General features: G+C 38.7%; 1 protein-coding gene across 1 annotated transcript in view; it reads left to right on the top strand.

Moving 5' to 3' along the window:
* The window catches only part of LOC103889494 (uncharacterized), a 147,075-nt gene that overhangs the window by 130,101 nt on the left and 4,111 nt on the right, over positions 1-12,863 (top strand). Inside the window, 3 exon segments of the mRNA XM_063716105.1 lie at positions 1,865-1,990; positions 6,970-7,117; positions 8,738-9,487. The gene's annotated coding sequence lies outside the window, so the exon portion shown is untranslated.

The following is a 12,863-nucleotide window of genomic DNA, read 5'->3' as shown; positions in this document are numbered from 1 at the left end:
GATATCTGCCAGCTGGCTTAGGAAGAAGTGTGCAAGTGGAAAAGGAAGCGTTCTCAGTGGATTTCATTTCCTGTTACTAAACTGCCCATTTCCTGTAAGCCTGGTTGAACGTAATTATGAATAGAGACCTTTCAGAAGACAAATTCTGTGAAATAAAGTGGTTTTCTGAAGATCCTACTAATACGACAGTGTGTTAATATCACTAATATATTAAGAGAGTAATTATTATAAAAAGGAATAAATTTATTGAAATTGCAAGATACTTTTTTCCTTTGATTAATATACTGCTAGTTTAGTTTTCTATATTTTCAAATAGAACTGGGGAATTTGTGTCGTAGATATTCTTGACAAAGAGATGGTGGCTGAATTTTTGGGAATGGTTGATAACACTTGATATTTTTAGTTTCCAATTTGGAAGAGCTCTGTCTTTTGGGATGTCAAATATTATATTCATCAATTAATGAATGTGTGAATTTATTATAGAAATGATATTCTCACAATGATTTCATTTGTAGTGATGGATTTAAAGAGATAATGCCCTATGACCACTTCCAACCTCTTTCTCAGCGAGTGATATGTTTCCTTTTCCTTTTTGCAATTTAAGTAGTTTGCAAGGAACTGTAGCATCTGTAGCAATAGCCTAAAATGTATGAGGGTTAGATATTAGACACTTTATAGAGCTAAGGGAAAACAGACTTCAACTCAATAATAGGAAAAATCTTTCTAAGAATTAGATGGAATAGGCTGCCTCAAAAGATGATGTTTCCCATCGCTGGAGCTATCAAGCGTATCTTGGACAACTGAGTATTATAGCAGGAGCTCAAGTGTTGCAATTAATCAGAAATTTTAATCCCCTTTTATCACGAAAAGAGTAGTATGGTCCTTCCTGACTCTGAGGTTCTGTGATTCTCTAATAATATTGTCCATTAGTATTTTACAGTTTAGAGGCAGTTTGAAGATGCAGCCACACTGTATATTTTAATTGATTTAATTTTCACAATGGTCTGATGAAGGGTAAATAGGGAAGGTATATTATTCCCAGTTGACAAAAACCCCAGATGTGAGGAGCTAAGTACCTTGTGACTAAAATTTGTGTGTGGCAGTTAAGAATAAAGTCTTGGCTGGGTGTGGTGGCACATGCCTGTAATCCCAGCACTTTGGGAGACTAAGGCGGATGGATCACTTGAGGTCAGGGGTTCAAGACCAGCCTGGCCAACATGGCGAAACCCCACCTCTACTAAAATGTACAAAAATTAGCCGGGCGTGGTGGCAGGTGCCTGTAATCCCAGCTACTTGGGAGGCTGAAGCAGGAGAATAGCTTGAACCCAGGAGGCAGAGGTTGCAGTGAGCCAAGATCTTGCCACTGCACTCCAGCCTGGGCGACAGAAAGAGACTCCATCTTAAAAAAAAATAAATTAATTAAAATTAAAAAAAAGGCCGGGCATGGTGGCTCACGCCTGTAATCCCAGCACTTTGGGAGGCTGAGGCACGCGGATCATGAGGTCAGGAGTTCTAGATGAGCTTGGCCAACATGGTGAAACCCTGTCTATACTAAAAATACAAAAATTAGCCTGGCATGGTGGCACGCCTGTAATCCCAGCTAGTAGGGAGGCTGAGGCAGAATTGCTTGAACCCGGGAGGCAGAGGTTGCAGTGAGCCAAGATTGCACCATTGCACTCCAGCATGGGTTACAGAGCAAGACTCTGTCTCAAAAAAAAAAAAAAAGTGTAAAGTCTTATGACTCCCAGTCCCAGGCTCATTCAGCTGAACCACACCTGATACCTTAAGGCCATACTTTTTGCCACCATCTTTGCAAACTTCAAACAAACAACAAATAAATAATATAATTTTGTTTGCTTTTGAGCTGGGAACATAATCCTTGGACTGCATGTTCCGTGTCCTGTGGAGGAGGGATTTGGAGACGGAGCTTTGTGTGTGTGGAGGAATCCATGCATGGAGAGATATTGCAGGCAGAAGAATGAAAGTGCATGTACGTACCCAAACCCAAGGTTATGCAAACTTGTAATCTGTTTGATTGCCCCAAGTGGATTGCTATGGAGGGGTCTCAGGTAAGATTTGAGAATGCCACTTTTAATTAATTCTCATATTTTAAGGGGTATTTTCTATATGCCCACCATGGTACTAGACAGCACGGAGACAAAAAAAAGTGGTAAAAGAGCATGGTTCCTACTCCAAAGAGCTTAGGAAGACAGTTGGAGGACAAGGTAAGAAAGACCAGAAGCATCAAGGTACGCAAGAATAATTAATATTAAGGACATTAATAATAATATTTCCATGTAATTATCAGCATAATTAATATTAAGTACCGTAAAGAACAAATCTGTAAAGAACAAATGTTGAAGCAGAGTCAATCAGGAAGTATTTGTTGCCCTTGTGTTGCCTAATCCATCTTTGAATAATTTAAACAAGCAAGAATTAAAATTTAAATTGTTTAAATTCTTTGAAGAATGTAAACAAACAAGAACCTGAGAAACATCACTGGGTTAGGGTTAGTGTTAGGGAGATGGCCAAACAGAGATGGCTGAGCAAAGGCAGTAATGACAAGAAGTGACTCAAAGTTGAAGATTTGAAGAGATGACCCATGTTACTAAGAACTGAGAGATGAAGTTGGAAATGCTGACACGACATGAAAGTGTGTGTCCTTGATCCAGTAGCTACTAAGAACCTTCATAATTTTTGTGGAGACATAATATATTTTAAGTAATTGAGGCAAGATAGCCTAACATTGGGAAAGACCAGAGGTGGGCAGCCTATTTAGAAATCATCCGTGGGGTCAAGTTGTATGAAAAAAGAAAAGAGAAGAAGGAAAACACTCCAGAGGTATAACAAGGTTCATGTCAAATTAGCGTAGTTTTCACTTTCTAAAGAGATGACTGAGTAAGCCTCCAGAACAAATAAAATGCAGCTGGATTAGTCAAAGATGAAAAATGCAGACATTGATATTTAATAATTTAATCTTAATCCTTTAATTTTCTAGAGAGTGAGGTGTAGTTGACTCAAGTTTCTCCAGCTTTCTTAAGTATTTCCACACTTAAGTTCAACATATACATGCATTAATATATCTATTCATGTATTTATTCAATGCGTCAGCTACCATGCTAAGAAGTAAATACAACTTGCTCCTACCACCCAAAAGCTTAGAATCTAGTTGCACAGACATGCATGCAAACAACGTTGTGATACAGTATTGTATTGTGCATGAGTAGCGTCATGTGCCTAGTACTTCAGAGACACAAGGTGGAATGATTCACTCCACCTGAAGGTGTCAGGAAAGCTTCAGAAAGGAGGTAGCACTTGAACTTGAAGGACAAGTGAGTGTCAGGTGAAGACCATATCAATCTTTTTCTGATATCCCCAGACTAAACATCATCACCCTGTAGAACTTTATTCAGACTTGCTAGGGAAGAAGTTATCAATTAATTTTTGGTCACATACTCCCTAAAAAGAAGATTAGAGAATTATGCATTTCTTCACATATATTTAGGTTGACATTTGAAATTTCCTATCACAAGTTTAAATAATTACAAAGAATATCATTTCAACATGTTGTGAATGTTGACATTTTAAAATAAGAGTGTTGCAGCATTCAAAAAAATCTGTCTAGTGGAATTTAAATGCCATGATAATTTCTGTCTTTGCCATCTTTCATTTAAAAAATACCGGGGTGACCTCTTCTTTAACAATTGGGATGTTGTGCATATTTCTCCCTTTGAACTCACATTTACAATCAACTCTCCCCACAGAATTTTATTCTAATATAACGTATTTTTATGCTTTAAAGTCTTTTTTATTACACTATTTTACTTCTCTCCAAGAAAATATATATGATCATTGAAATTAATTTATTTTACTTTCCTGTGGCCATAAGGCCCTAAGTATTTAAAATATTCCTCTGAATTGAGTAAATTTTAATACACAGTCAAAATAACATATATATATATTTCAAAGTTTGGTAAATAAGAATAACACATAAAAATTGCATTTTCATTTGAATACACACTTAGTTCATCATGTACATGCATTAATATATCTTGATAGAAGATAAGTGGAGCTTAAAAACTAGTCCATATATTCATCATCAGAATGAGCCATGTGTTCAGCAATGATTTTATTGTTAATTTTTACTATTGATTTCTTATTTTGTTTTGTTTGGCTTTGCATGTGTACACTGGGAAAGCTTGTTCACATAAATCAATAGACCGGGATGGAAGGATTTTATTTAAGCAAGGTCGTTTTGTTCTTTGAACTCTTGAGTTATGTGCCAAAATTCATGTGATGGTCTAGCATCAAAAATTATTTTTAAGGATCTTTCTGCTGGCAATTTAAGTCCTCTTTCTATTTTGTTGAAAGCAAAAAATATCATCTCAGCTGCAAAAGGATTTGTTATCGAGACATTAGGGACTTTCACTTTTTCAGCCCCCAATCAACATTATTTCTACAACTGCAGAGCTTGTTTTCAGCTCTCTGAAGTCCTAGCCATATGTTTTATGTTGGCTTTAGAGCTTTTATATCACCCTCCATCCCCATAAATACCATGACTTCATCATTATGCATATTATCAGAGTAGAGGATGTTAACTAGCTCTTCTCATTCACCATACTTCACCCTTAATACTTTTCACTTTTTTCAAAAATCAAATATATTCTCAGTGATGTGGATTTTCCATCATCGAGGACATATGCAGCTCCGCAGAGGAGTTCTGGAACCATTGTAAACACTGACAGTGCCATTGGGGAAGTGTCTAGCTTCCCAGAAGGGTGGTTTAAAAGGAGAGGATACTCCTTTGGATTAACCAGTTGTAGTATAGTTATATCTTGTACTGTTTTCTTTCTCTTTGGGTGAATTTTTTTCTTTCATGGCTAAAACAGCCACTCAAGATTATATATATCTCAAATTGATAAACTTGGGGGTAGGTGAGTCAATTTTCCAAAAACGGTAATCTCAAGCTTCACTGAACTCATTAAAGTATTTGTTCAGTGGTTTCGAGAGTGGCATCATGAACTAGAGAGATTTCCCAATATTCTGCCTGATGTGCATACACTGAGAAAAGTCTCCATATCCTCGAAACATATCTTTGAAACTTGTCCCTAGCAATACACAGGTACAAAGTGCTTAGACAGTCAGAAAATACTTTTCAAGCTTCTTAAAGCAGTGGCTTGGCCATGGCTTTGGCAATAGATGGCTCTGGGAGGGAATTCCACTCTGCCTGTTAGGAACTGTGTGACCTTGAGCAAGATCCTTAGATGGTGGGCCGTTTGCTTATCTGTTCAATAAGCCTGAAGCTACTGACCTGGAAGTGGGTCAGGAGGATTCATGAGATAACAAATGAAGGAGGTGCCTGTCCCATAGCAGGTAACCAAAGGCAACCAAGAACTCTCAGCCCCTCCCTGGGGTGGATCCAGAATGGGTGGGGTCTGAAGTTTGTACAGATTGGAGGGGACTCCTCAAAAACAAGAATATAAAACACAAATATTGAGTATTGAAGGGAATGTTTATTTAGAATCAGAAAGGAAATTATAAGAAATTACGAATTTTAGAAAGATGACAACAACCACATTGTGAACTCTGGACTTAATATTTAATAATGATATATTAAATGATGTATTAGTTATGTTAATGATGTATTAATACGGGTTTATCAGTTGTAACAATGGCACCACACTAAGGCAAGATGTTAATAATAGGGAAAATCATAGGGGGAAAAGGGGGTGAAGGGGAATATTGGGGCTCTCTGTACTGTCTGCTCAATATTTCTGTAAACCCAATATGGTCCTCAAAAAATATAGTCTATCAATTTTTTTAAATGCATACATATATATACTCCCCAACATGCAGATTATATTAGCCCATTCTCACACTGCTATAAAGATACTACCAGAGACTGGTTAATTTATAAATGAAAGAGGTTTAATTGACTCACAGTTCCACATGTCTGGGGAGGCCTCAGGAAACTTACAATGATGGTGGAGGGTGAAATAGAAGCAAGTACCTTCTTCACAAGGCAGTAGGAGAGGGACAGAGAGCATGAAGGGGGAAGAGCCCTTTATAAAACCATCAGATCTTAGGAGAACTCACTCACTATCATGAGACCAGGATGGGGAAAACTGCCCCCATGATCCAATCACCCTCTACCAGGCCCCTCCCATGACAAGTGGGGATTATGGGAATTACAATTCAAGATGAGATTTGGGTGGGGACACAGAGCCAAACCATAACACAGATAAATTTGAAAAGCTATTCTAGATTTTTATATGACATGAAAACATTCCACTCATAGGCAAGAGTAACTTTCAAATCATAAACAAATAATCCAAGAAAAAAATGCTGACAACACAAACTTCACAAAAATTCAGGAAAAAATAGCATAATGTTTTTATTAACTTTAACTGTGGCAGTTATAGATGTATCAGGATACATCGATAGTATTTTTTTCTGTAGTGTTTGGCTGAATACTCTTTGATGGCCTCGTTATATGAGAGCAGTTTTGCAAGACTGACTTTTATAGATGGAATAGAAAAATAATCCTCTGGCATAATTCATCAGAATTGTATTATATTTTTATTGACAGTTCAGAAAGGTTTCATTCATCTTCAAAAATTATTTTGGGTAGGGTCATGTAAACTTTTAATCAAACTTGAGAAAACTTCTAACAAGTTTCTTTGATATTTGAGCAGTAAGATTTCAAGGCATTTGTAATTTTCTTGAATTATGATCTCACCTTAAATACTTTTTGAATTGAGAAGTGGAACAAAGTTGTACAAAAGAGGGGCCCTGAAGTACAAGCATCACAGAAAATTAGCCTCTGTAGCCTTCCTTACATAATATTTGTCTAAAAGTCTTTTGTGTTTAATATTTATGTAGTTCATGGCTCTCCTTTGCATATGATACAATAATGCCTTTGTGGTTGTCTTAAAAGAAATGCATTGGCTTCTCTTTTCTTCTTTGAAGTGCATGGTGACTTGTGGCTGAGGGTTACGGTACCGGGTTGTTGTGTGTATTAACCACCATAGAGAGCATGTTGGGGGCTGCGATCCACAACTGAAGTTACACGTCAAAGAAGAATGTGTCATTTCCATCCCGTGTTATAAACCAAAAGGTAAGTCTGTGGTGCATTGTAAATTCAAATCAAATGGTATTTCCAGCTCCCATTCCAATATTGTAGCATTTCCCTTTCAACTTACTACTTTCTTATAAAAATTGTTTTATTGACAGATTGCAATAGACCTTCCCATCTAGATAAAGAAGTTAGATATATGTGAATTATTCATCTGGAGGGAAAACTGAGCTCCTGTTGATTCAGTACAGATGGAGTAGCTCCTATTTAGTTTTATACTAACATTTCTTGGTGGACATATTAAATGCAGTCCCTCCCTTGAAGAAAAAGAAGAATGGCGGGGGGGAGATTGAAAAAGGAGGGGAAGGAAAAGTAGAAGGAGGAAAAGACAGAAGAGCAAGAAAAGGAGGAAGAAGTAGAGGAGGAGGAGGAAATTATTCTTTTCCCAAGATTCTCATTCTTCTTTATAGCTACCTTTCCACTGGAGTGTAAGATTTTTGAGGGAGGAATGATGTCATCTTTATCATGTGTACTAATGCATGGAATGAATGAAAACTTCCAGTTCCCAGTGGGGATCTATGGATGCATTTATAATCTCTCCAGTAGTTCACATTTGTTCCACATGAAAGAGCAGAAATGCGTAGCATCCATGGATAGGAGGATTTGGCACCATCTCTGTGATATATGATCTTCTCTGTACATAATTATTTCCATGTTATTTAATGTTAACCATCCTCATGAAAAGTATCTTCCATCTTGAAATAGGAGAAAAGATTATTCCCAACTATTAGTAAGAAGGACTCCTCCTTAGTACTTGAGAGAGGATGGTAAAACTCTCTTGTTATTTCTGGGTTCATTATTCATACAAATAGCCTCTTAGTCATTCAACAAATATTTTTGAGTATGTCTATCTTGCAGAAAAATCACTAGTTGCCATGACAGGTACAAACATTGACTACGTAACTCCATCAGTGAAGTCTTTTTTCCTTCCTTCTGCATTTATGATACTTTCATAGCCACTTTCATAGTGTCCATAGTTTCCTTGAAGCACCCTAAAGTTATTTTTATTTCTCACTTCATAGATAGATTATTCCCTTCTTCACATCAAGGAGGCTTCAAAGGACAGAAAGGGGCAACAGTTTGTTCCTCCATGCCAGATGTAATTGGTAATCATCTCCCTCAACAACTACAACAATAGTAAAAGTTTGAGTAAACTATAACACAGATTCTTTCATTCCCCCCCAACTTTCTTAACTTTCATGTTATTTGCCTTTCTCTATTAATTTTTGCATTCCATAGGCAAAAATAAAATGTGACCAAAGATAGCAAGCTGATATGGTTGAAGTAAGAGCTTCAAAGTATGAACAACAGAAATTGGTATTGATTTATAAAAGGCATTTTTATGTTAACTTTGACAGCAGATTCAACTGTATCATGTGATCATTTTGGTTGCATTTTAATAATGTACTAATTTTTAAAAACTACAGCAGAAATGTTTAATTCATTCCAGCAGCCACCTAATGTATTGTACTAAGGAACTCAACTTGCATTTGAAAAATATGACCTCTTTATAAATGAAATCTTCAGCCAATATGATCATCTATCCAACTCCTTAATGATTAATAGTAATTAAGCTCATTCTTTATGTTCTCTTTTTCTTAGAAAAAAGTCCAGTGGAAGCGAAATTGCCTTGGCTGAAACAAGCACAAGAACTAGAAGAGACCAGAATAGCAACAGAAGAACCAACGTGCTTCCGGGACCTTTTGTGGGAGTAATCAGGGCATAGCCAGTTAACATGATATATGTAATTTTTGTACTCATTGGAGTACAGTGATACATTTAATATCCAAATGACCCGGATTTACAGACTCTAGAGAGCTTGAGCTGGCTAGAATTTTTCTTTATTTCACAATTCAGCAGTCCTCCTTTGGCAGTTTCTCTGAGCAGCACAGAAAAGACAGTGTTACTTAACTCAAAGCAGATCCAGTGGTCTGCTACCCTTAAGAGATTGGGGATAATTTCTAGGTTTTAACACATGTGATTTGACCATGAACCATCATAGTATCATACAAATAATCATTCCATGGGTAAGTCACGGTCAGTCTCTATAAAATCAGTTAAGTTGAAATGCATTAGTCGCCTGAGTGATCATAGGGAAATGGAAAGAACAAGGTACTAAGAGTATTGGAGCTTAGAACCACCCCTGCTAACTACATGACCTTAGACAAGTCTAATTTTTCTGTGTCTCATTCTCTTTACCTATAAAAGGAGCAGGTTGGGCTTGATCTCTCCAGGGTTCATTCCAACTTAAAAATCCAATAACTACCATCTGCATGTGATTTGATGGATCTGGATTGTAACAGTGCCAGTGGAAATTAAGAATCAAGAGGAAATCAAAGAAGCATTCTGGAGGTAGTTATATAGGGACAAAAAGAGAGCAAGAAATCAAAGGTGCTCTGAGATTTCTAGTCCAGGAATCTGTAAGAACAACAGCACCAATGATAGACTCAAGTAATTGAACAGAACGGCTGGTTCTATGTCAAACATGTTAAGTCTTTCATGCTGACAGGCTATCGATGAAGAGAGCCATTCCCAGAGCATCAGGGGAAAAGGGGTCTCAGCAGTAATCTGGCCACTTTCCCTCTCGGAGCAGGCATTTCTTCTTCAACACCTTCAGCAATGAGCAGAGTTCACTGCATTAAGAGACACCTCATTCTTGTGTTGAGCAACACAAGTTATTTGCAAGATCTTTTTCTTCTGATGAGACAGAATAGACCTCCCAATTTGTGTTCTCTGAAGCAGAAAAAAATACATCTATGCCCCATCCCATGTGACAAATTTTCACAAATATGAAGAAAGTTGCCATGGATCCCGAGAGCTTTGTCTTTCCCAAGTTCATCATTCTTAGCCTTTTCAGCAGTCTTCATGCACTGTTGTTTTTAGATCCCTTCACAACCTTCTGTGCTTTTCAGAACCCACTCTCATTTGTCAATCTCCCTTTTAACTGTGGTCCAGCCCAGTGGTGAGCCCCAGGGCAGTGTGTGTTACTTCTCTTTGAGAAGGCACATGTGGCAAAGTGATGTGGGCCAACATAGCTGACACATCACACTCATGACAGGCACAGACTTCTCCACGTGGAGCACTGTCAGTGCTGGCTGTGACCACAGAAGAAACTGTGGACCATGTGAGGGTGAATGGCTTCACAGTATTTGAGTAAAAAGAGAAGAGTGTTGGGCTCCTGAAAGAAGCTTGGAGATTTAGAGGAAGAGGGGGAATCAAAAGAGGAAGATGGTGAGGAAGTAAAGTAGTGAAGAGAGGGAGGAGTATGATCCAGGGAAGCTTATTATTCCAGAGACCAAAGGAGGAAGGAGTTTAAGGAGGCAAGCAGCAGATAGGATTCAAATCTCACAGAAAGACAAGGAAAATCCATGAGGAAAGAGAAAAGTCTGCTTTGATTAACAAGAAAGAGTTTTTCAGTGAATTTTAGAGTAGTAGCATTCAAAGGGTAGAGAATAAAACATTGTGGATATTTCAGAAATAAATTTCCAAAAAAGAAGGAAATGGAGCAATGGGTATTTGAGTACTAAAGAAGGAGCAAAGATTGGTAGTCAAGCTGATGGAAAAGTGTATATGTATGTGTTTGTTGTTTTTCATTTTGAAGTTAGGGCAGTCTTAAACAAATTAAAAAGATAGGGTTTTGCACAAGTCAGTTAGTATCTGTAGACCTTCCAACTGTACAAGGAAAGCATGAGGCTAAATGCTGCTGGAACCTTCTCACATCTCTGATCACCTACAATCCTGTAAGGGAAGGAGTCTATAGAAAGAAAAGGGTTTGAGACACTTGAGAGAGAGTGTGTGTAGTTGTCACAGAAGGCAGGTCACAGAGTCCTCTGACTAGAATGATGGGTCCTACCAAGATCTTTTGTTTTCAAAACACAGTTAGATGACAGTTGATAGTCCTTCTATATGTCCTCTTTCCATTAATAGGATTGCAGTCCATCCAGTTCCCCAGACTAGAAGCGTGGAGTCTTTCTTGGCTCATTCTCATTCTTCTCTGATGTGTAATTAGCCACTGAGTTGTGCCCACTATATTTACCAAAATCTTTCTTGGTTCCAGCTCCTCCTCTCCATCCAAACTACCATCCTTGTACAGGTCCTGAAATCAATTCCTAGGACACCTATAACAGCTTTCTAATTTGCTCCTGAATTGCTTCCCTCAAATCCACCCCTACACAACACAGCCACCAGAGCAGTCTATCTAGGTAGGTCACAAGTCTAATTCTTTTTGTTTTTTTTTTGAAACAGAGTCTCACTCTGTTGCCCAGGCTGGAGTGCAGTGGTGCGATCTCTGCTCACTGCAACCTCCGCCTTCTGGGTTCAAGCGATTCTCCTGCCTCAGCCTCCTGAATAGCTGGATTACAGGCATGTGCCACCACGTCAGGCTAATTTTTTGTATTTTTAGTAGAGACGGGGTTTCACCATGTTAGCCAGGATGGTCTCGATCTCCTGAGCTCGTGATCCACCCACTTCGGCCCCACAACGTGCTGGGATTACAGGTGTGAGCCACCGCACCTGGCCAAGTCTAATTCTTTCTTTGCAATGTTCAGAATATCCAAATGTCTCCCCATCACTCAAAGATTTGTGTGGGTTCATACGTCCAATGGGACTTGGCAGGGTATTACTTTTCCTGGTCCCCAGCCTCATGTCTGGCCACCTCCTTTTTTTTTTTTTGCCTTGAGTGGGATGCTCCAGGCACACTGACTTTCAGGCTGTTTCTTGCCCACAGCAAGCTGCCTCTTGCTTCCTCTTTAATCACACTCCCCTCTTAATTGGGAGTGGCCCCACCTGTTAAGTCTTTTTCTGTAACTTTATTTTTAATCATAGAAAATTGCAAACTATTTAAAAGAGGAGAAAACAGTGTAATGAACCCCCATGTCATGTCCATAATCCAGTATCAACAATTATCAACCCAGTGCCACTCTTGTTTCATTGAAACCATCACCACTGCCACTACCCCCTGAGCATTTTTGAAGCAAACACAGCACATCATTTCATTCATAATTATGTATCTCTAAAAGAAGTCTTTAAAAAAAAATCAAAATACCATTTTTGAAATGCTATCCTGAATACTTCTGTGCTATTCTAATACTTCTATCCTGAAGTGTTTGATCATCATCTTTTGTCTTTGTAATAAAACCCTCTAACTTAATGACAGGAACCACAGTTTTCTCGACATAGTAATTTTTCCCTTTTATTACAGTGGTTTCTGTGTAACAACCCGTCATGTCCCTCTTCCAGCCCCTCCCCTTTTTGCCCTGCTTCTAGAATGTACAGAACTGAGTGTAGTGTTTAGTTGCAGTAATGAACCGAGCAGAGGTCTGAAGTGTGCTTCTCTAGTCCTCTGTAGCACTCATTTATCACCATACCTGTGGCATCCTGGCATTTGCATGGGTGCAGCCCAGGTGTTTGCTGCCCCTCCTGGTTTTCAGTGATGTTTCTGTTCTGGTCGGTGCTGTGGGGCGTGGCCTCATGTATGTCTTAGGCTGTCGAGGTGTCCCAGCGTATGGTTTTGCATTTGCCTCTCCGGGGTCCTGAGGGTTCTGTAGGTTTCACAGACTCTAGGTGAGTGTCGGTGGTCATTTCCTGACCTGTGATATCTATACCTAGATGAGTGGTGTGCTTTTGATTTCACTTCTACTCCCAGGGCAAGGCCGGGTCTCTGATTTCTCGTGGGGCCTCTTGCTACCCAGAGCCTGGGACAGGCAGTGTGTTGCCCCCTGGCTGTGGT

Source organism: Pongo abelii, chromosome 16 (genome assembly GCF_028885655.2).
Source record: "Pongo abelii isolate AG06213 chromosome 16, NHGRI_mPonAbe1-v2.0_pri, whole genome shotgun sequence".
NCBI lineage: Eukaryota > Metazoa > Chordata > Mammalia > Primates > Hominidae > Pongo > Pongo abelii.
The sequence above is the reverse complement of the archived record's forward strand: the minus strand, read 5'-3'. Positions and strand labels throughout refer to the sequence as shown.